The 23015-nt window shown below is 38.5% G+C and overlaps 1 protein-coding gene across 5 annotated transcripts in view; it reads right to left on the bottom strand.

Annotated features, from left to right (window-relative positions):
- GIGYF2 (GRB10 interacting GYF protein 2) overlaps positions 1-19230 on the bottom strand; it is a 146414-nt gene extending 127184 nt beyond the window's left edge. For 3 of the 5 annotated variants that reach the window (XM_037848545.1, XM_037848548.1, XM_037848550.1), the window contains exons 1-2: positions 19161-19230; positions 14491-14556 (exon numbers count right to left, since the gene is read on the bottom strand). The gene's annotated coding sequence lies outside the window, so the exon portion shown is untranslated. Of the gene's footprint in view, positions 1-14490; positions 14557-15933; positions 15989-18903 lie in introns of those variants that run through there. The other 2 variants (XM_037848547.1, XM_037848546.1) reach the window with 2 other exon arrangements.
- Positions 19231-23015: the final 3785 nt, after the last annotated feature.

Here is a 23015-nt window from a genome sequence, read left to right as displayed (position 1 = left end):
AGGCATTTTGTTGTATGTAAATTATACCCAAAAAAGTTGATTAAAAAAGACTAAGCTAGAAGAAAACGTAGGGAAATAAATATCTTAAAAGATCTAGTGATAGGAGTTGGTTTCCTAAACCTTACACCCAAAGTGCAAGCAATGAAAGCAGAAATAAACAAATGGGATCTCCTCAAAATTGAACACTTGTGCATCAAAGGACTTTGTCAGGAAAGTAAAAAGGCAGCCTATGCAATGGGAGACAATATTTGGAAACCACATACCAAATAACAGTTTAATATCTAGAATATATAAAGAGATCCTACAATTCAACAACAAAAAGACAAACAATCCGATTTTTAAAATGGGCAAAAGACATGGACAGACACTTTTCTGAAGAGGAAATACAAACGGCTCAAAAAACAAAGAAAAGATGCTCAACTTCACTAGCTATTAAGGAAATGCAAATCGAAACCACAATGAGATACCTCATTGTCCTCTACTAGAATGGACATTATCAAAAAAAAAAACAGAAAACTACAAGTGATGGAGAGGATGTAGAAAAAGACGTATACTTCTTCATGTGGATAAACCCTGAGGACATTATCTTGAGTGAAATTAGCCAGAAAAAAAACGACAAATACTGTATGGACTCACTAATATTAACTAACCATAATGAGCAAACTCTGAGAGCTGAAGTTAAGAACACGGGTTCCAGAAGATAGAAAGAGGGTGGAGACTGGGCATTTGTTCTGAAGGACTACAGAATGTTCAACAGGATTGACTGTAAAGATCCAGAAACGGATAGCACAATACTTTCTGACAGCACAATACTGAAAGTACAATAAACAAAGCTGAGTGCAAGTACAGTTCAAAGAGGAAGGGAACGGGCATGTATGAGACCAGAAGGATAGATAAAAGATAAAAACTGGGACTGTACAACTTAGCGAAACATAGAATGGACAATCATGGTGATTAAATGTACAAATATGGGCAAGTTTTTACATGAGGGAGAACAAACGAATGTCACCATTGCGAAGTGTTGAAAATGGGATAGTAGTATACATAAAAAATACAATCAATGCAAACTAGGGTCTATAGTTAACAGTGTAAGTATAATATTCTTCCATTAATTGTAACAAAGGCAATATACCAAAGCTAAATGTCAATAAGAGGGGGATATAAGGGAGGGGTATGGGATTCTCTGTGTTGATGTGACTGTCTCTCCTTTTTATTTTTTACTATTCATTCTTTATTTTTTTCATCTTCTTTCCTTGCAGAAGAAATGGAAATGTTCTCATATAGATTGTGGTGGTGAATGCATAACTATGTGATTATACCAGGAGCTACTGATAGCTCAATTAGGATGGATTGTATGGTGTATAAATAAAACTGTTTAAAAAAGACACAGAATTATGCCTAGGAGTCAACCTCCAGAGAACCTCTTTTGTTGCTCAAATGTAGACTTACTGTAAGCCTAACTCCGCAAATAAATTCATCACCCTCCCCTCGACATGAGAAAGGCCCCACAAGGGACATGGATTCCAGGAATGAGCCTGATCCTGGTATCGAGGGATTGAGAACGCCTTTTTGACCAAAAGGGGGAAAAGAAAGGCAATAAAATAAGGTTTTAGTGACTAAGAGAATTCTTAGTCAAGAGGCTGTCCTGGAGATTACTCCTATGCAAGCTTCACCCAGATATGCCAAATGACCACAATATGATCAGCCCAAGCTAACAGTAGCTTGAAAACCTTAAAGAATACCCAGATCTCTATTTGAGACTCTATGTTTCACTCACTAAGTTTACTCTTCAGAAACTTAAATCCTTCAGAGAGCTCCTATGCCAGCTAAATCCCAAAACCCAGAGGCAATAGCCCTTTCAAGAACATCAACTAGACGTGTCCCTTTGCTCATAAAATTGACACCTCTTTTCAACATGAACATGTTAGCGTGGTCACTGCCTACACATCCCTGAAGATCAGAAAAGTGATTAAACTAGAAGAAGGGGTAGCAACAGACAAGATGGAATTTAACAAAGGATTATGAATACTGTATCTTTATATAATTTTCTTTTTCTTAGTTGCTAGGGCATTAGAATAGCTAGAAGGAAAGAAGTGAAATGGCGGAAATGTAACACAGATTCCTTTGAAATTTGTTCTACAGCTACTTGTTAAACTGTAATTTGAAAGCTATACCTTTTTGTATGTTTGTTATATTTCATAATAAGGAAATAACTGAAACTATGGTACAATAACTCATAACAACTTTGGAAATTTCCTATTTATCTACTTGTTAAATTCTACTTTGAAAGATATTACCTTTTTGCATACATATATCATAATAAGGAAATAACTGAAACTATGGAACTGTAACCTATAATATTCTTTAAAACTTGCTCTCTAACTACTTCTTAAATTGCACTTGGGAAGTTATCACTTCTATGTGTACATGTTATATTCTACAATAAAAAATATGATAAAAAAAAGAATTCTAACAAAAAGAGGAGAGACCAAAAAAAAAAAAGTGTATAACATAAACAGTGAACCCTAATGTAAACTGTCAACTACAGTCAACAATGCAATCATAAAACTGTTCTTTCAACTTGTTCTTTCAACTGTATCAAGTATACCACATTAATTCAAGGTGTTAATAATGGGGTGGCATACAGGAACTCTGTTACTTTATGCAGGATTTTCTGTAAACCTACAACTTCTCTAATAAAAAATACAATCTGTGGTTGTTGATTGGATCCTGGAAAAAAAAAGAAAAACAGCTATAATGAATGTTATTGGGAAAACTTCAAATATGGACTGCACATTAGATAACAATATTGCATCAATATTAAATTTACTGAATATGAAAAAAAAATACACAGAAAGACACAAATGCTGGAGAAGATGCAGAGAGAGGGAGAGATCTAGTTATTCACTGTTGGTAAGGCAGTGGAATGGTGCAGCCCCTCTGGTAGAGTGTGATGGTTCCACGGGAGGCTGGGTACAGGACTGCCATATGATCCTGCAACCCCATTAAGTGGTCTATACCTGGAAGAACTGAAAGCAGGGACACAAACATTTGCACACTGATGTTTATGGCAGCATTATTCACGATCTGCAATGGATGGAGGTGGCCTAAGGGTACACTGGTGAATAAACAGAGGGGCAAGCTGTGGTGTATAGATACAAAACAATATTGAGCAACTGCAAGGACTGAAGTGAGGCACGCAACCAGGTGAAAGAATCTTGAGGACATTATGTTGCCTGAAATAAGTCAAAAATGAAGGGACAAATGTTGTAAGGCCTCATTAATATAAACTAACTACAATGCGCAAATGCTGAGAGTTGAATTCGAGAGCACAGGTTATCCGGAGATAGAATGGGGACAAAGATTGGGAAACTGATGAGTAAGGAAGTACAGAATGTTCAGTAAGTCTTATTGTAAAGGTTCCTATATTGCAAGCTCTTATAGCAGTTACCTCTATCTCTGAGTTTTAACTCTTATTTCTAAATTCTGAAATGCTGTGCTCTTTGTGTATAACCTGGTAGATCCCTGGAAATTTGAGTATCTGTGTGATACCTGAGACTCAGAGTTATAGTTCTGCAGCTCTGTAAGTCAACATTATGAAAAAGAAATTAGACTACAAGGAGAGATATGAATGAAGTAAACTAGGTTAGGACTAAGGCAAATTAGAATACAGGGTAAAGGATGCTACTGACTATATTTTTAAACTCCAACTTCCGTGTAAGACCAAAGGAAAAGAGGTTTACTTGGTACAAACTTTGTATACGCTGTAGCACACTATCTCATTTAACCTGTCTGGTCAGTTTATTTAAACAACCTAATTACATGGAACCTAGAATAGGGAATGAATTCTTGTTATTCTTTACAGGCGACACAATATACCAATACATCCCAGAATATTTGGGGCAGAAAATAAAAAAGTATTTGCAAAGTCCCCTTGAGAGAATGGGGAAAAAATGTGGGACTATTAAACTTTCCCACCCAGGGAATTACTGATATTCTCTTAAGCAGTAGGGGCTCCCAATTTAATAAGTCAAGCCCTCAATCCAGAGCCTTGCCCTTATGAAACTTCTCTCTCCAATGGCGAAGCTAGGCGTACTTATAATTATCCGTAAGAGTCACCCCCAAAGAACCTCTTCTGTTGCTCACATGTGGTCTCTCTCTCTCAGCCAACTCTGCAAATAAACTCATTACCCTCCCCTTTACGTGGGACATAACTTCCAGGGGTATAAGTTTCCCTGACAATGTGGGACACGACTCCCAGGGATGAGCCTGGCCCTGGCACCATGGGATTGAGAAAACCTTCTTGACCAAAAGGGGAAAAAATGTAACAAAACAAAGTTTCAGCGCCTAAGAGATTTCAAGTAGAGCAGTGAGGTCATTCTGGAGGTAACTCTAATGCATTATATAGATATTCCTTTTTAGTTTCTAGTGTATTAGAATAGCTAGAAGGAAATACCCAAAATTGTTGAACTATATGCAGTAGCCTTGATTCTCAATGATGACTGTATAACTATACAGCTTTTACTGTGTGACTGTGAAAACCTTGTGACTGACACTCCCCAGATCCAGTGAATGGTAAGATAAGTAAAAAAATAAAGACAAAAAATATATATAAATAAGGGGTATGGGGTATTTTGGGTGTTTTTTATTTATTTTTTTATTTTTTTATTTTTTGGGGGGAGTAATGAAAATGTTCTAAAATTGGTTGTGGTGATGAATACACAATTATATGATGACACTGTGAACCAATGATTGTATACTTTGGATGGATTATATGGTACATGAATATATCTAAATAAAATTGCATTTAAAAATTAAAAATTAAAAAAAAAAAAGACTAAGCTTACTAAAGTAGTGAGTAGATTGTCTGCTCCCCTAAAAAGCAATCCACTACTCTAAGGTTTTACATTTTATATTCCTTTTTTCTTAAATCACCTTTCTTAAAATCTATCAAAATAGATAAACAGATGTAAAAGTTTTGGATAAAACTTAAAACCAAGGAATAATGTATAGAATTGTGCTGTTCAATACATTAACCATTAGCCATATGTAGTTATATAAAGTTAAATTAATTAAAATGAACAAAAATTTAAAATTCAGTTCGTCAAGGCAGGGAGAAAAAGTAACCTGACATAACCACCTCAGCCAGTATCAAAGCCAACATAAACAGTGATAAGTCACATCAACAGTGTGTACCCCCGATACGACGTGACAAGAAGGGTATTTGCCCTCTATGGTCTTCTTCCCCAAACCCATAACCCCAGCCTAATCATGAGGAAGACATCAGACAAATCCCAACAGAGGGGCATTCTACAAAACCCTGGCCAGTACTTCTCAAAACTGTCAAGGTCATCAAAAACAAGGTATATGTGAAAAGGTCACAGCTAAGAGGAGCCTAACGCTGCATGATGACTAAATGTAATGTATCCTAGAACAGATTACTAAATGTTATGGGATACTAGAACAGAAGAAGTCAGTAGGTGAAACTAAGGAAATCTGAATCAACCATGGACTTTTAAAAATAATTATGTATCATTACTTTACTGGTTTATTAATTGTAACAAATGTACCACACTAATGTAAACAGGTTAATATAATAGAGGAAACTAGGTGTGGTGTATATGGGAACTCTACTCTCTCCTCAATTTTTCTGTAAATCTAAAACCATTCTAGAAAATAAAGTCTATTATAAAAATAAATTAATAGATGAACTGGAATCATGATTAAAAAGTAAAAGTTTTTTACGGTAAAAAAAATTTTGGTTCCCCAGTTGCCCTGGACACATTTCAAATGCTCAACAGTCATGTGAAGCTAGTAGCTACAGTACTGAACAATACAGATTTATAGACATTTCCATCCTCTCAGAAAGTGCTATTGGACAGTGCTGGGCTAGAATGTTTTATGGGAATTACAACTAATCAAAATTTATGAGCAAATCCATATCTAACCAGCACTAAAAATCCTCACTGATATCTACAAAGCCTCAATGATATGTTTATTCCTATTTCAATTTCAAACATTTAAAAATAAACAAAAAAAAATGCTAAAAAAAGATCAATTTAACATATATAAATGTGAACAATGAAAACCACTCCACTCATCAGAACAGCAGTTCTCAAAGCATGGCCCATGCATTCCAAAACTCTTTCAGGGGATCCAAGATGTCAAAACTATTTTTATCATAATATTAAGGTATTATCTAGATTTTTCACCATGCTGGCTCTGGCTCTGACTGTGCAAAGCAGCAGTGGGTAAAACAGATGGCACCTTAGTATCATTCAAGGCAATGGCAGCAAACTGAACTAGTAGTCATTGTAGTCTTCACTGCCATGTGCCATTGGACTCTCAAAGGGGGGGGGGGGACAGCTTTACTTAGGAATGGCCTTGATGATTTCAATTATATGAAGTATCTAGAATATGCAAATTCATAAGGACAGAAAATAGATTACAGGTTACCAAGGTGAGGAGGGATGGGTGATGCTTAATGGGTACAGAGATCTGGTACAAGGAATGAAAAAGTTTTCTTAATGGATGGTGGTGATGGTAACACAACATTGTGAATAAAATGAATACCACTGAATTGTGTACTTGAAAGTGGTTAAAATAGGGAATTTTATGTTGTATACGTTACCACAATAAAAACTAAAAGAATGTCCTTCATGAAGCAGCCCAAACTATTAATTTATAATCTTGATCCTGTATAAGCATCTTTTTAAGATGCTGTGTGATGAAAAGAGAAGTATGATAAAGCACTTCTGCTGTATGCTGAAGTGCCATGATTGTCTCAAAAAAAAAAAAAAAAAAAAGGCATTTATGTAATGTTTTGAGTTGCAAGCTTGACTAGCTGTTTTTCTCTTGGACAACAATTTGACTCGGAAAAACAGCTGACACAGAAATATGGTTATCCAGATTTGGGTATTCAGCAGACATCTCAAAAAATGAACAATGTGAGACAGTCCTTCAAGGAAAAGAATTGTCAGTATTTGTTACCAATTATAAAATTTGAGCTTTCAAGCTAAATAAGAATTTTGGAAAATTTCTACAGTTTTCCAATACTTAAAGACTTTACTAACGGGTACCGATAGTAACAAAAAAGTAATTTTTTTGACACTGTATAATGTAAAAGATCCACTCACTGTGCAAGACAGACCAATGGATTTTAATGAAACAGAGTACAAAAAAAGTTCATTGATGTAGTTCAGATTTCACATTACAACGAACCTTTCAAAAAACTACTTGTTGAATTTTGCTGTAAAATCAAAAAGAACATCTGCAATTATCTGAAAAAGCTATTTAAATAGCCCTACTTTTTCAACTACCTATGAGGATAAATTTCCTTCACATATTCCAACCAAAGCAGTAACTGCAAAAGACTGAAGGCAGAGTAGATATGAGGATCCTTCTGTCTCCTAGTAAGACAGACATGATAGCAATTAGCAAAAAATGTGAAGCAATGTTACTTTCTCACCAAACTATTTTAGAAATGTTTTAGGAAATATGCCTTTTCATAAAAAATCTATTTACGCTGACATGCAGTGAATTTACTGATGTTATTTTTTAATAATTTAATTTTTTTTTTATTTCTAATATGGTAAAAAGAGCCATAACTAAAACATCAAAGGCTTTTTAGGGTCCCCAATAATTTTTAAGAGGGTAAAGAGGTCCTAAGACCAGAAAGTTTGAGAATATCTATCTCAGAAAAATAGGAAAAAACGACAAAAGAAATAGATACACAGAGTGGAAACAAACATACTATGGAAAGCAGACCAGGAGCTTATAAAATATCACTGACATCAAGAACACCAAGATCCAAAATGTGGCACTTATTCAGAAAGTACATCATTTTTTAAAAATGTATCTTTTCCAAGGACAGAGACTTCACATTTTGAAATTTACTTAAATGATTTTTTATTGCTTCTCTCTCTAGGTTGTAAACTCCAGAAAGACAGGACCAGGTGTGTCCTGCTCACCACTATTCCTGGCCCAGCACCTGGCACAAAGTAGACATTTTAATATTTGTTGGATTAAAAAAAAAAAAAGACATGTAGACTAAACCTACTCACCTTCTCTATTCAAAATTTATAGAGGTAAAACTTTACATTCAAAATCTGTTCATATACCAATAACAATGATAAAACCTACCACCATTCACTGAGGGTCTACTTACTATGGGCAGTCATTACATGAGGCATTTAGATTTTTAATGCCCACAATAACTACAGGATGTATTTTACAGGTAAGGAAATAAAGACTCCAAGAGGTTAACTTATCTAAAGTTACAGGTAATAAGTAAGAGAAAATTCAAACCCTCATCTCTTTGCTAAAAAGCCCATAAGCTTTTTACTACATATTGATAAAGGCTCAACATGGCTTGGTTACTTTTTCTTTCCATTTCCTTGCTATTTTCAGAAGAACTCATTTTGTGGAAAGTCACATCTCTCCTTTTCCCAATTTCCCACTTTGTTCCTTCCACTGGCCCCAAACTTCCACTCCTTGTGTCACTCAATTAAACAATACAATAAGCTCACCGTGAAGGAAGAATATATGCTCTCATAACACACTGTTGGAAACGTACATAACAATGGTGGGAGAAGTATTAAAAACCTATGAATGGTGTCAGATTCCAGAACATGAATTAAGGCTCTATGACCCACTCATCTCTCAGGAGGCCCTGACACCTGGTTCCACACAGGACACTTGGTCATAGTTTGGGTAGCACCACCTCAATTCCTAAGTGACTGATCATATTAGAGTCCCTAGATGTTGCCATCCCTTCAAGGCTTGACCCATGATTCATCAGTCAGAAAGTACCAAGACAGTACCTCTGCCAATCCCTCCTTAGTCTCTGCAACCAAAGGACCAACATGGAAGAGACCAGAGCTCCCCAGACTTCCTCCAGGCCCAAGACAACTTGATTAAAGGACATACTGGCCAAAACATCACTGTAAGAAGAAAAGCTATCATTGTTACTATCATACTCCCCACTGCTTCTAAATGTGTAAATGTTTATCTTTTTTTTTCCCCTTTTGGTGAAATAAGAATAAAATTAGCAATCAGTGGATTGTTGTAAAAAAAAAAAAAAAATAGAATGTCATAAACAGTGCCATGTCATCTGATAATCTCACCACAAGCCAATGTTTTCCAGAGAAAGATCCCCCCAGAGCCTATAGACGTTTTAACATAGATTATGTGGAAATCTTTTTAAATCTCACAAAGCCCTGAATATCCCTTAACTCAACATCCAGATTTAAGAAAATGTATAACATGAAAAAAGGATTCTTTTACTTTAAAAATGAATTCATTTCTCATTTATTTCACTCCACATACTGAAATAAACCAAAAATGAAAAGACAAACATTGTAACACCTCACTAATATGGACTAACTATAATGAGCAAATTCTGAGAATTAAATATGAGAGCACAGGTTATCGGGGAAGGCTTATGGTAAAGGTTACTAGATTACTGAGTTGTAGTGGTTATTTCTAAATTCTGAGATGCTGAGCTCTTTGTGTATAACCTGGTCAGTCCCTGGAACTTCAGGTATTTGTGTGATACCTGAGACTCAGAGCCAGAGTTCAGAAGCTATGAATGTCAGCATTAACCCATAAAGCAAATGTTAAAGAGGCTGAAAAAGAGATCAAACTTCAATTGAGAGATATGAACAAAACAGACTTGGTTAAGACTAAGGTAAATCAGACTAAAGGGTAAAGGATGGTATTGAAGGTGTTTTAAAATTTCAACTTCTGTGTGAGACCAAAGGAAGAGATGTATATTTGATGCAAAATCTATACTTTCTGTAGCACGCTATATAATTTAACTTGTATAGTCAGTTTATTCAAACACCATAATTAAATGGAACTTTGAATAGGGAATAAGATCTGGTTGGTTTGTACAAGTTAGTGCGAAGCCCCAATGCATCCTGGAGTAATGTGGGCAGAGAGTAAAAATTTATTTGCAAAGTTCCCTTGAAGACTGGGGGAAAATGTGGAAATAATTTAACTTCCCCACCTGGGGAATTACTGCTATTCTCACAAGCATTGGGGACTACCAATTTAGAAGGCTAAGCCCTCGATATTGGGGCTTGCCCTTATGAAGCCTGTTACTGCAAAGGAGAGGCTAAATTAGGGTAGCTGGTGGTAGATACCTGAAACTATCAAACTACAACCCAGAACCCATGAATCTTGAAGACGACTGCATAAAAATGTAGCTTATGAGGGGTGACAACGGGATTGGGAAAGCCATAAGGACCACACTCCTCTTTGTCTAGTTTATGGATGGATGAGTAGAAAAATGGAAGGAAACAAACAGACAGACAGACAAAGGCACCCAGTGTTCTTTTTTTTACTTTACTTGCTCTTTTTCAGTTTAATTATTATTCTTGTTATTTTTGTGTGTGTGGTAATCAAGGTGTCAGGGATTGATTTGATTTTGGTAATGAATGTACAACTATGTAATGGTACTGTGAACAATCGAATGTACGATTTGTTTTGTATGACTGTGTGGTATGTAACTATATCTCAATAAAATGAATATAAAAAAATAAAAAATAAATTAAAAAAGGAGAGGCTAAGCCTACCTATAATTGTGTCTGAAAGTCACCCTCACAGAACCTCTTTTGTTGCTCACATGTGGCCTGCCTCTCTAAGCCTACTCGGCAGGTTAATTCACTGCCCTCCCCCTATGTGGGACATGACTCCCAGGGGTATAAATCTCCCTGGCAACATGGGACATGACTCACGGGGATGAGCCTGAACCCAGCATCATGGGACTGAGAAAGACTTCTTGACCAAAAGTGGGAAGAGAAATGAAACAAAATAAAGTTTCAGAAGCTGAGAGATTTCAAATGGAGTCGAGATGTCATTCTGGAAGGTATTCTTATGCATTACAAAGAGATCCCTTTTTAGTTTCCAGTGTATCCGAATAGCTAGAAGGAAATACCTGAAACTGCTGAATTGCAACCCAGTAGCCTTGATTCGTGAAGATGACTATACAGCTTACACAGTGTGCCGGTGTGATTGTGAAAACCTTGTGGCTCACACTCCCTTTATCCAATGTCTGGACAGATGAGTAGAAAAATGAGGACAAACATTAAATGAATAATAAGGTAGGATGGGGGGATGGGATGTTTTGAGTGTTCTTTTTTACTTGTATTTTTATTCTTAAGTTTTTGGAGTAATGAAAATGTTCAAAAATTGTGGTGATGAATGCACAACTATATGATGGTACTGGGAACAACTGACTGTACACTTTGGATGATTTATGGTAAGTGAATATATCTCAATAAAACTGAATAAAAAAGTGAACCATAAAAAATGAATTCAGTTGCAATTTGCTAAAGAAACCTTAGCTGAGAAAAACTATGACAGGAAGTCACATCTGTGGCACATCATTAGATACATCACTCTGTGATAGATCATTTTTATTAGTAATTGCTAGGTTTTGCATCAAAAATCTAGAACCATACCAATAACAAAATTTAAGAATAATTACTTAAGAAATTTAGATTATGTCACCACGTACCTACAAACTACGTACATACATAAACAGGACTTCTAAATGCTCCATTAATACACACACACACACACACACACACATTTGCCTCAGTGTTAACTAATTAATAATTCTAGAATACAAAAATATGTTTCAAGAAAAGTTTACACTGTCTCAGTAACCCTTTCCCAGCAGTAAAGACTACTGCTACTACTTACTCTAATAATGTGAATACTCTATAAAGTTCCACTCTTCAAATTCTTCATGGCTTCCTAATACTAAAGCATTACTTAATAGTGAAAAAGTAACCAGAAATCAAATTTATAAAAATAATCCATGAAAAATAACTAACCAATGGATTTTCCACAAAGCCTTTCATTTGCTTATGTTCATTTGCTAAACCTCTATCCCAACACTCATTTGAACCTCACAAATCAAAAACTCTTGTTAAAAAACACTGAACAAGAAAGTCCCACCAAGGATGGTTGGTGACATCTACTGGGACTTATTCATCAAAAGACATGCATAAAAGGAGAGACTAGGCCGCCCTGTAATTGTGCCTAAGAGCCTCCCCTCCGAATGCCTCTTTGTTGCTCAGATGTGGCCCTCTCTCTCTAGCTAAATCAACTTAGCAGGTGAAATCACTGCCCAACCCCATACATGGGATCTAACACCCAGAGGAGAGAATTTCCCTGGCAACATGGAATATGACTCCCAGGGAGGAATCTAGACCCAGCATGGTGGGATGGAGAACATCTTCTTGACCAAAAGGGGGATGTGAAATGAAAGCTTCAGTGGCAGAGAGATTCCAAAAGGAGCCAAGAGGTCACTCTGGTGGGCACTCTTATGCACAATATAGACAACCCTTTTCAGGTTCTCAAGAATTGGAACAGCTAGCAGTAAATAACTGAAACTATCAAACTACAACTCAGGACCCACGAATCTTGAAGACGACTGCATAAAAATGTAGCTTATGAGGGGTGACAATGTGACTGGGAAAGTCATATGGACCACACTCCCCTTTGTCTAGTTGATGGATGGATGAGTAGAAAAATGGGGGAAGGAAAAAAACAAACAAAACAAAAAACAAAAAAAAACAAATAAAAAGGCACCCAGTGTTCTTTTTTACTTTAATTGCTCTTTTTCACTTTAATTTTTATTCTTATTATTTTTGTCTGTGTGGTAATGAAAATGTCAAAAATTAATTTTGGTGATGAATGCACAACTATATAATGGTACTGTAAACAACTGAATGTATGCTTTGTTTTGTATGACTGCATGGTATGTGAACATATCTCAATAAAACGAATTTAAAAAAAAAAAAGACATGCATAATCCCTCCAATCAATGTCTTACTATCCTAGCTATTTTCTTTACAGTGGTTCCTTGTATGTGAAATTATCATATTTATTTATTTGCTTGATTAGCCACCTCCCCATTCTAGAATGTAAGCTCCTGGAGGGCAGAGACTCTTCTGATCATTCTGATTCCCAGCACTTCGCTCATGCCAGGCTCATGGTAGGTCCTGGGAAACCTATTTGTGGAATGACTCCCACCCCATCCCTCCTCCCCTGGTCCCATACCCACACCTTAATCAGAGCAGCTCAGCTTTTAAATTTATGAAGCTTTGGTGCAAGATTTTATTTTAATAAAGTTTTCTTGGTTAACAGAAGTTGGAAGACAATTTCCTTAGAATTTACTTTAAGGATACATAAGGAAGAAAAGATGTTTAACTTGATGTTTCTGTTAGAAGCATTCTAGCTACTTCATAAATAAATTAGTGGTATAGTTCCTGACTTAACTTGATGGGACAGGCATGAATACAGCATAATGATTTCAAACATTTCCTGCCCAAGAGTACTTTTTCTTTACATGCTGAATTGAATACCACAGATCGTTTTCCTATAAATAGGAAGATTATGAGATTATGCCATCTACCCTTTTTAAAGGATGCTTCCTGAATCCCAAGCCAAAGTATTTATATAGATTTATTATGTAAATATTTATATTTCAAGTATATTATTCATATACAACCATACATTTCCCTTGGGTCTGTATATATGTATACAGTATTTGTGTTGTCTCGTTACCCAGTAAACTGCAAACACTCTTTAAAAAAAAAAAAAAAAGACATGCATATATGTTAACTCTTCAAGACACATAAATTGGAACTACATAGACAGGAAATTTTTCTATAACAGTAGGAAAAGGAAAAATGTCCAGAAGCTTCTGTGGGATTCTGCTTATTATAGCCACCACTACACAAACTCTGAGACCTGCCCCCAACCTTAAGAGTGGTACCTTTCAGCTAACAATATTTGCATTTCTAGACCCCAACCCTGTGACCATAACTACTTGGGCCAGTGATGGAGAACTGGATCAAATTCAACCAATCAAATTTCCCTTCCCAGGAATTTGAAATTTGGACACTGAGATAGTTATTAATTGGCTAGTGTTACTACAGCTTGGGGTCATGTGTGGCTCCAAGCATGAGGTGGCCATTTTCTTCCATGTGCTTGTTAAAGCAGAAAAAAAATAAGACTATAGAAAGATAGCAGAAGGACACAAAGAGAAAAAGAGAGGATGCTATTTAGCTAGGTGAGAGAAAGGAGCTATCTGGACTACCCTGGCTCCTGAATGCTTTCCAGTTTCTGGTTCCTGTCCTTCATGAAACCAACTACTCTTGGGTTCATTAAGATACCTTAGTACCCCTGCTCCCCGAACCAATCCTCTTTTGGCTTAAGCTAGTCTTGAGTGTGTCCCTGTTTTTTGCCACCAAAATCATTATGGCAGGCTAAGACAAAAATTCACAGCAGAATCAATGTAGAAAGGGTATGATCATTATTATGCTTTATAAAGAACCTATATGGCACCAGAGAAGACACTTCTATCTACTGTTCGTATCTCAGGAGAAATAAAAGGACAAAAATATCTGAAACCTAAAAGCAAAGTCACCTATTTGCATAAGCCCTCACTTTGTGCTTCCCTTCAACACTCACCTGTTCAAAAGTTCTGCTGGTTCACAGCAGGAAGTCTGAGCAGACTTTGTTCACGTCCTTTTAACACTGTAAATAATAAAATTAATAATGTAAATCACCCAGCAATCTCTTAATAAACCTTAAAAACACAATTTTCATCACGGATGATTTACAGGAAATGGCTCCCAAACCTAGGTAAAATATTAGAATCACCTGGTAATCTTATAAACTATCCTGCCTACACATCTAGAGTCTCTCTCAGTGGCTCTGGGATAGAACAGAGAACTACATATTTTTAACAAGGGTCTTAGGTGATTCTGATGCATATGAACAAATGACTGCCACTAGTTTCAGGGAAGTGATTATTTAGAGTTTTCATTCCAAGCTACAGGGATTTGGTAATAACTTTACCTGACAGAAAAACGAAAGCCAGCATTACAGCATCATAATAATACAGAATTTATTTATTCTACAAAAATAATCACTCAGCCCCCAGCAATAACGTTCCATGTCTGCTTTCAAGTACAAAATCACAACCTGCTTTTAATGCTGAGTTGTGAAGGTATCTTAAAAATCCACAAAATTGTGATATTTCATATGACAAGAAAGGGACTGACGAACTATAGCTACAAGCTGTTTCTTAGCTAAAATCATATGACACTTTGAATGCCTCTACTAGTCAAAAAACAATAATTTAAAAAATAAAGTTGACAGTTTTACTGATGGCAAGAAAGCAATTAAGAAAGTGGCTTCCATAACTGCAAAAACATAGCCATGTTATAATGTCCAGAAGGTCATCCACTATGTCTCTATACTCTTTCTTTCTTTCTTTCTTTTAAAGAGGAGGAAAAGGAGAAGGGGGGAGAAGCAGATAATGAAACAAACTCTTCTCTGGACCTACCTCAAGAGCAAGCTCCAGGGTACCTCCTATAACAATATAAATTAAGTTCAAGTTCAAAAGAAACCCTGTAGTTAACAAGAAAATATAAAATTGTGTTCCTTAGTTAATTACTGGAAATGGAGAAGTATGTATTACTATGAAAATATTTTTATAAAATAAAGTTTGGCCACTTCATGGGCATATTATTCTAGTTTTCAAATCTCGAACGTCTTCTCCCTCCACCTCATACAAAATTATGAGCAATTCAGCAAACATACCATTTTGAATTCCTGTTTAATTATATCTAGTTTATACCTCACCTGACAGCATGACAAAATGCAAACCACAAAACCAGTCAAGAAATATTAGGATTCTAACTATAAGTAAGCTTGCCCATGGAATAAAAATCTTCTATTTTTCAAGATATGTAATTCTTCAGAGCATTAAAAAACAAGTGGAAACTCTAGGACTTTATACACCATATAATCCTGGGGGGATAAAACTTGGATTCAGAGTTTTACAACAATGACCATACAATGTTAAGGCAATTCAAACTATTGAAGGAAAACAAACATTTAACTTGCCTCTAAGATATCTGGATTAACACCAACATAGGCTGTGGATTCAACCTAATGAGACTGGTCCCACTCTAATCTATAAGAAATAGAATAAAACAGAAAGTACTGAAAATTTAATTAGCAGGGGCTGATGGAGAATTGCAAACAAAGTCAGTCTCTGAAAATGGCACAAATCAAAGATCCTTAGAGAAAGAAAGGGTAACAGCAACAGTGGTAATATCTTCACCCAAATTGGTTCTCCCAGATAGCAATCACTAGCAATAGAGCCATCTTCCATCGTGAAGGGCAACAAAAATAGGAAAGACATATGGAGTATTAAAACACAGAGTCATGAGAGCAAATGAGCTGATATGACTTCAAAGACATTAAAATTTGGAAATGTCATCTCAAAAATGCAACAAAGGAACAAGAGAGAGAAAGGCACTTAAACACTATCTCATCACTGCCATCATTATGTTCCCTTCCAGCTAACAAACTCTACTTGCACCCTGAACTTGTAATTCCAATTTCCTCAAGATTTCGAGGCAAGCCTACAACAAATTATTTGTCTTATATGCATCTCATCAGCAAAAGCATTTCAAAACCAAAATATTAAATTCCTCAGGGGAACTAAAATGAAAGAGGACACTTATGAAGGCACAGAAATAACAGGGTAATAAGCTGGAAAGGAAAGCAGAAATTTTCCTAAAAAAAAAAAAAAAAGCCTATTTAGTATCAAACTGATGGGAGAATTAGTCTGAAGAGTAAAAGTGGAAAGGTAAAAACTCAGTATAGAAAGTTCTTTGTAGGTACAATGCAATCAAGAATAAACAGACAAATCACTGGAAGAGTCCCTGAGGCATTTAAAACTAGGCTAGACAGTACCAAAAGAATTAAGAAAAATTCTTTACTAACTAGACTACATGCAACATGAGTTAATACCGTTTCCACCTTACTGCCTGATTATGTTCCTTAATCATCTGTGTCTAAACTACAAAGGAAATTCTTCATTTCCTTATATTTTCAAATATTCTGAAAATTTCAAAAGATCCCCTTCTTAGAAAGGAACTCCTTTAAAAAATCTTTTAAGGCAGTTTAGCATCAATCTCCTTTAAAAACTTTTGCTGTTGAGAAGAATAATTCATTACAATTTCCTGAAATATGCTATCTGAATTTTACAAGCATCCTGAATTTTTCCAAACTGAGGGTAGTGAGGAATGGGGGGTAGGGGTGGGGGTATGCTGACCCAAATCACCGGAATCTGATATTCCACAACACTGAGTAACCCCTGTCACCTTTGTACCCATGAGGTGGGAGCATGCATTTCCTACTCACTTCCTTCTCCCTCATAACTCTCTGGCCATGCTGACCTCCATATTTTTCCCAGCCTACAACAAATCAGCTCCAATCTCAGTTTGTGCCTCAGGGTCTCTGCCCTTGCCATTCCTCTGCCTGGAACACTCTTCCCCATGAGAGCTGTATGAATAGCTCCTTACCTGCATCCAGTCTGTCTTCAAATGTTAAGCTTTTCCACGAGGCCTCTTCCCTGGCCACTCTACTTAAAATTAACTTCTCCCCCAACTCCCTATTATCTTATCTCCTGGTCTCATTTTGTTATACATCACTTACCATTGTACTAATTTATCTATTTAGAAAATGAGCTTCATGGACGCAGGAATTTTTGGTCTGTTTTGCACCCATCACTCAGAGTAGGTGCTCATTATTTGTCCAATAAATTAATGCATGCATGAATGAATGAAAGAACATGATCTGTTTCCCCTTCCCAGGTTCAAAATTCTAAAAAGCTTGTCTAGTATCAAAAAGGTGCAAAGTCCTTTTCTTTCCAGTGGATCACTACCATCACCAGTGTATTCTTCAGTGCTGTATGTCAAAGGAAGGATCCTGTGAAATTTTTCCAAATACATGCCACTTTAAAATGCTTTCAAAAGTGCCCTCTTCTGATGGCAACACCTGATGCAACCTAAAAGTATATATTCCAGTTTGTCACTTTGAAGGCTGCTACACTAACTAGTAAAGCACATAGTCATAAATGAATGAGAGGAAGCATCTGTGCTCTAACCAAAAAGGGCAAACTCTGTAAGACCAGAATACAAATATTAGAAGGATGAAAGTTAACAATACAGAAAAGGACAATAAAATTTTTAATCTAAGAAGTCATTAGATTCTAAAAAAGAAACACTACATAAGGATAGAATGATTCCCTGAACACAACATTGGGAATCAGGACTGCCTACAATATAAGGAACAAAACAATGGATAGGAAGCTGATCACAGCTTCTAACCCCTTACTTAATTTCTTGCAAGTTTAATTGGCATACTTACCTTTCTTACAGAGTGACTAAGGTGTGTTTTAGTGCTTTGACTTTCAGGAGAAGGGAGGAAAAAAACAGTACTTGATAAGAGGAAAGCAATGTTACTGCTTCCCAAACACGGTCATACAACTTGCCCCTTTCACACCCCCTAACATGGTCGCTTGATTTATATTCCTGCCACAAAAGCGAAGTACTCTGAGTGCTTCCTGGAAAAATGCTGACACTTAAGGCTAACGTCCATTTCAACCTGATTTGGATGTGCGGGTCCCAAAGCCTCCACGGGCTCTCTTTCTCAACCTCAGTCCAGGTTCTGATCATGGCTCCACCTTGCCTCGGGCCTGGTCCAGACCCAGTCCTCTCGCCACGGAAGGAGTCTCCCCAGTCCAGATGCTCCGCGAGGAAGGCAAGGGCGCACCTCCCAGATGCCAGGTGTGGGGAGGAGGGCCAGCAGGAGCAGCTGTCCGGCCGCGGCAGCTGTTACCCAGGTCACACCGAGGCTGGACGGGTGGCTAGCCCCCGAGGAGCAGGTAGCAGAAAGCGAGTCTTCTGCCCCGACCGAGCTGGCCTGACACTGCCCACCCTACCACCCCCTTCCCTTGCTCGGCTCCCCCCTTCAATGCTACAGGGGTCCCGGAATAGGGGGCTCCCCGCGGCCGAGACGCACCCGGGCCCGGCGAGCTCCCTGCGAAGAAGGAGGCTCCATGCCGACCCCGCACCTGACCTGTCCCCTCGCCGAACGCCCCAAGCCGGCCGCAGCCGCTGCCAGGGCGGCCTGGGGGTGTCCATGCGGCTGGGCCAGAGTCGGGCTGGAGCGGCGGGGCCACGAACGCGGCCGGGAAGCTCTGGCGGCCTGGGGGCCGGCGGCGGAGCCCGGGTGCGGAGCAGAGCCGGGCAGAGGAGCGAGAGGGAGTCGCTGGTTACCTGCGGTCGGGGAGAGGGAACCTCTCAGATCCCAAGTCAGTCCTCAGCTTCAACAACACAAGATGGCCGACACGTCGCCACGCACGTCACGTGACACCGCGCTCGCTCCGCCACGCCCCCTGCTCCGCCCCCGCCCCCCGCCTCGCTTCCCACCCCACTTGCCCATTCTCCCACGACATCCTTCCTTTCCTCTGACTCCCGCCCCTCTTTCCCCGGACACTCCCCTGGCCGAGACCCGGATGTCAAGCTGGCGGAGGGCGGGGCCGTGGCAAGGCGCAGGCGCGGTGTGTAACGCCTCGGTGGGGCCTTTGGCTCGAGCTCGCTGGCTGCCCGTGAGTTGAGTCGACTTGGCGTTCGGAGAGAACCTGGGCCAGTCATCCCGTGACTCACTATCCTATGTTCCCAATGCGGAGCCTGTTCACAGTTCAAAAAGCACTGCCTCATTTACGGGCATCATTTTCCAAACTAAAAACTTTTTCCAGAGCTTTTTCGTCCAGTCCCAAGTCTCCTGGTAGTTCACCTGGTGGGCATTTTCGTGCCCAGTTTGCCGTTCTAAAGCCAATGGGGAAGCTACAAAAGCTGGAATTAAATCAGTTTCTCTGCTCGTTAAGAGTCTGGTGGAACTGGGAATTCATTCATTCCAGTTGTCTCGGAGTGTGACAGCTGGGAAGGACTTCGGCCTCCTAACCTCCTAGAACATCAGGGGTTGTAACTCTTGCCTCAAAATCTGCCATTATAGGGTTGCTAGATAAAATACAGGACTCCCACCAATATTTGGGCATACTTACTAAAAAAACTAATTAGTTGTTTTTTTCTTAAGTTCAAGTTTAACTTGGACCTCCTGTGTTTATATTTGCTAAATCTGGCAAGTCTACCCATCCCCTCCCTTCTCAGGTTGCCGCCTTCTCTCCTGTACCTCCAACCCCTCCCTTTTCACAGGATCCTTCCCATCAGCTTTAAAAAATAAATACTCAGGCAAGCGCCTCCCGTTCTAAAATTTAAGGTTTAAAAACTCCAGTTCTCCCTCCAGCTATCCCCCTACAAATGAATGAAAGGAGGAATGGGAGGATGGGATGTTGGATGTTCTTCTATTTTTATTCTTATTTTCATTTATTTATTTATTTATTTATTTATTTTTTGATTAGTGAAAATTCAAAAGAGTCTGTTCCCTGTTCCCTTTCAGACTCTTTCACGGAAGAGTTGTTAATAAGCACATTCTCCATTCCCACATCTGTCATGCAATCATCAACCACTCCAGTGTGGCTTCTGCCCTGAGGGATTTGCCTATGGCTTACCCTAAGGACACTTCAACCTATGTTTTGATACTTGGAGCTTTTCAGTTCTCATTTTCTCATTTTAACGTTTGTGCTTACCGGTCTGCAGCATGATTGACCACACCCCACTTTCTGAAACACTTTCTTCCCTTGACCCCTATGCCCTTGCTACTCAAAGTGCGGTCAGTGGACTTGCCTTTAGAAATGCAGAGTCTCTAACGGGACCTTCACAATCCCATTCCACTGAACTGTATACCCTCCATCATCCAAATTTTCCCCCTTGTCTTTCTTTTCCCCTTGAACCAAATGCTCCAGATATGCCCATGTTTGAGGATCCTCCAACATGCCATTCTGTTTTAGCCTTTGTGCATACTGTTCCCTTTTGTTACAATGCCATTCCCAACACTGACCTCACTTCTTGCCAACCTGCATAAGTCCTGTTCATCTTTAAAAGCATAAATCATGTTACTGCCTCTGTGAAGCCTTCTTTAATCTGCTCTGTCAGACCATGGACTTACTCTTCCAACTGTAATTTTTAAGGAAAAAAAAAAGTAATACTAATACTTGGGATGTAGCAACCACTTCACTGAGCACTTTATAATACTCTTTTGTAATACAGCCCTGTGGGGCACTGAGGAAGGCAACTAGTCGCCTGAGAGAAGTGCTTGCCCTCTCTAAGAGTTGGTCAGGACTCTCAAGCCCAGACTGACTGATTGCAAAGCCCAGGGGTCCCTAATCAGCTTGCCATGCCACCTCTGTGATGTGATGCCACCTGTAATTTGCTATACATATATGTATATGTATATATAATTTATAGGCATTAAAATTCAGCCTCCAGTGTATAGTTCTATGAGTTTGACAAATGAATATGGGTGTAAAACTACCACCAAAATTAGTCCCATTACCCCCAAAAATTCCCCCCTTGGTAATCACACCACTCCCAAGCCCTGGCAACAACCAGTCTCTTTTCTGTCCCAGTAGTTTTACCTCCTAATGTCGTATAAATGGAACCATATAGTATACAGCCTTTTGAGAGTGGTTTCTTTCACTTAGCATAATACATTTGAGATTCACCTATGTTGTTGCACGTTTCAGTACTTTTTTCTTTTTTATTGCTGAGTAACATTTTGTTTTATGGATGAAGCACTGTTTATCCATATACCCCAGCTGAGGAGCATTTGGGCTAATTCCAGTTTGTGAAGATTGTGAATAAAGCCACTATAAACAGGATTTCATTTCACTTGGGTAAACAGCTAGGAATGGGATTGGTGATCATGGGTAAGTGTTCAACTTTATAAGAAACTGCCAGATGGTTTTCCAGAGCAGAGTGGCCCTAATTTACCTCTAAACTATTAGCTTCTGGAGAGTAGGATCTGAATCTAAGGTATGATGATAAGCATGACCATGATGACAATCAAAACCAGCATAGTCCCATGCTTTTCACCATATACAAACTGCCTTATTCAGCTTCACAGTCTCAGAAGCTGGCACTGTGCCGAACAAACATAGATGTTCAATAAACACCTGTAAAGTCAAATAAATTGTTGATCTACTTAAGGAAAGGCACCTTCCCCTTCCCATTTAGTCATTCTGTCTTTCCAGTATTTAGTTGAACAGCAGTTTTAGAATTACAACAATAGACTGATGCATGTCATTTTCAGGGATAAGAACAAAGTTTCAGATTTATTGTGACAGATATTCTGATAGAAACAGAGATATTAAGGAGTATAGATAATTTCAGGGGGGAAGTAAGGAGCTGAATCCAAGCCATGTTTAATTTGTAATGAACGCAAATTGGTCAACTTGCGTTTGACAATTTGCATTTTTCTAAAGATGGCTGCAACATTTTCCATCTGACACACTCCTGAAACTTAGCCACCATGCTTTCCATTGGTAAAGTCTAATTTCCCTTCCCTTGGGCTTTTATAGCCAATAGAATGTGGTGGCAGTGACACTGCATGACTTCCAATGCTGGCACATAAAAGATAATATAGCTTCCACCATGTTCACTGAAACTCCCTTCTGAAGTGAGAGCTGCCACATAGGGAGTCCAAATTCCCAGAGACTGACATTCTTGCAGAAGTCCAGACCATGAGGAGAGGCACGTGAAGCTGCTCCCATCAACAGCTGAGAGCCAGCATCAGCAACCAGACATTTGACTGAAAATACCGCAGGTGATTCCAGCTCTGAGCTGGAGAAACCCAAGACTTCATGAGGCAGAGACAAGCATCCTCTCCACACCCCGACTGAATTTCTGATCCACCAAATCCATGAACAGAATAAAATGGTGGTTTTAAGTCAGTAAGTTTTGGGGTAATTTGTTACACAGCAATAATGATTAGAACTCACCTAAAAGGTTGAAGAGGCAAATTGAACTGACGGAGATGAGAGGAGATCAGAGCTAGAGATCTGAGAGTCATCCATAGAGAGGAGATGTTAGAAATCATGGGGAAATCATGGAGAACCATGACCAACCACTGTAGAGAGGAAAAGCATGGAGCTAATGCAGGCTCTTGGAAGGAGAAGGTATTGCTGACCGCCGGAGAAGTGACAGAACCAGGAGCCACTTTCAGAGCAGAAG

Source organism: Choloepus didactylus, chromosome 9, assembly GCF_015220235.1.
Source record: "Choloepus didactylus isolate mChoDid1 chromosome 9, mChoDid1.pri, whole genome shotgun sequence".
In the NCBI taxonomy this organism is placed as follows: Eukaryota; Metazoa; Chordata; class Mammalia; order Pilosa; family Megalonychidae; genus Choloepus; species Choloepus didactylus.
The sequence above is the reverse complement of the archived record's forward strand: the minus strand, read 5'-3'. Positions and strand labels throughout refer to the sequence as shown.